The sequence below is a fragment of the Mustelus asterias genome, unplaced genomic scaffold (assembly GCF_964213995.1).
Source record: "Mustelus asterias unplaced genomic scaffold, sMusAst1.hap1.1 HAP1_SCAFFOLD_599, whole genome shotgun sequence".
Classification (NCBI taxonomy): domain Eukaryota; kingdom Metazoa; phylum Chordata; class Chondrichthyes; order Carcharhiniformes; family Triakidae; genus Mustelus; species Mustelus asterias.
This window is the reverse complement of record NW_027590549.1, coordinates 84,228-86,507: the sequence shown is the minus strand read 5'-3', so window position 1 is coordinate 86,507 and position 2,280 is coordinate 84,228.

The window sequence follows — 2,280 nt, the reverse complement described above, 5'->3', positions numbered from 1 at the left end:
CGTTAACTCTCTCATTAACTCTCTCCCTCTTTAACTCCCTCATTAACTCTCTCGTTAACTCCCTCATTAACTCACTCTCGTTAACTCTCTCATTAACTCTCTCATTAACTCTCTCTCTCATTAACTCCCTCATTAGCTTCCTCCATCATTAATTCTCATTAACTCTCTCATTAAATTTCTCTCGTTAACTCTCTCATTAACTTTCTCATTAACTCTCTCATTAACTCTCTCATTAACTCTCTCCCTCATTAACGCCCTCATTAACTCTCTCTCAAACCCTCTCATTAACTCCCTCATTAACTTTCTCATTAACTCTCTCTCATTAACTCTCTCATTAACTCTCATTAACTCTCGTTAACTCCCTCATTAACTCTCTCATCAACTCTCTCATTAACTCCCTCATTAACTCTCTCATCAACTCTCTCATTAACTCCCTCATTAACTCTCTCTCTCTCTTTAACTCTCTCATTAACTCTCTCATGCATTAACTCTCCCTCGTTAACTCTCTCATTAACTCTCTCATTAACTCTCCCTCTCATTAACTCATTAACTCTCTCATTAACTCTCTCATTAACTCTCTCTCAAACTCTCTCATTAACTCTCTCACTAACTCTCTCATTAACTCTCATTAACTCTCTCTCGTTAACTCCCTCATTAACTCTCTCATCAACTCTCTCATTAACTCCCTCATTAACTCTCTCATCAAATCTCTCATTAACTCGCTCATTAACTCTCTCTCATTAACTCTCTCATTAACTCGCTCATTAACTCTCTCTCTCATTAACTCTCTCATTAACTCCCTCAATAACTCTCTCTCTCATTAACTCTCTCATTAACTCTGTCTCTCATGAACTCTCTCATTAACTCTCTCACGCATTAACTCTCTCATTAACTCCCTCATTATCTCTCTCATCAACTCTCTCATTAACTCCCTCATTAACTCTCTCAGCAACTCTCCCTCTCATTAACTCATTAACTCTCTCATTAACTCTCTGATTAACTCTCTCATTAACTCTCTCCCTCATTAACTCCCTCATTAACTCTCTCTCAAACTCTCTCATTAACTCCCTCATTAACTCTCTCATTAACTCTCTCTCTCATTAACTCTCTCATTAACTCTCATTAACTCTCCCTCGTTAACTCCCTCATTAACTCTCTCATCAGCTCTCTCATTAACTCCCTCATTAACTCTCTCATCAACTCTCTCATTAACTCCCCCATTAACTCTCTCATTAACTTTCTCCCTCTTTAACTCCCTCATTAACTCTCTCGTTAACTCCCTCATTAACTCACTCTCGTTAACTCTTTCATTAACTCTCTCATTAACTCTCTCCCTCTTTAACTCTCTCATTAACTCTCTCATTAATTCTCTCATTAACTCTCTCATAAACTCTCTCCCTCATTAACTCTGTCATTAATTCTCTCATTAACTCTCTCATTAACTCTCTCATTACCTCTCTCTCCCATTAGCTCTCTCATTCACTCGCTCATTAACGTACACTCTCATTTACTCCCTCATTAACTCTCATTAACCCTCTCATTAACACCCTCATTAACTCGCTCATTAACTCTCTCATTAATTCTCTCTCATTAACTCCCTCATTAACTCTCTCATTATCTCGCTCATTAACTCTGCCTCTCATTAATTCCCTCATTAACTCTCTCCCTCATTAACTCTCTCATTAACTCTCTCTCTCGTTCACTCTCTCATTAACTCTGTCTCTCATTAACTCCCTGATTAACTCTCTCTCTCATTAACTCTCTCATTAACTCGCTCATTAACTCTCTCTCTCATTAACTCTCTCATTAACTCGCTCATTAACTCTCTCTCTCATTAACTCTCTCATTAACTCCCTCAATAACTCTCTCTCTCATTAACTCTCTCTCTCATTAACTCCCTCATTAACTCTCTCTCTTGTTAACTCTCTCATTAACTCTGTCTCTCATTAATTCCCTCATTAACTCTCTCATTAACTCTCTCATTAACTCTGTCTCTCATTAACTCCCTCATTAACTCTCTCATTAACTCTGTCTCTCATTAATTCCCACATTAACTCTCTCCCTCATTAACTCTCTAATTAACTCTCTCATTAACTCTCTCTCTCGTTTCAGTCTCTCATTAACTCTGTTTCTCATTAACTCCCTCATTAGCTCTCTCTCTCATTAACTCTCTCATTAACACTCTCTCTCATTAACTCCCCCATTAACTCTCTCGTTAACTCCCTCATTAACTCACTCTCGTTAACTTTCTCATTAACTCTCTCATTAACTCTCTCCCTC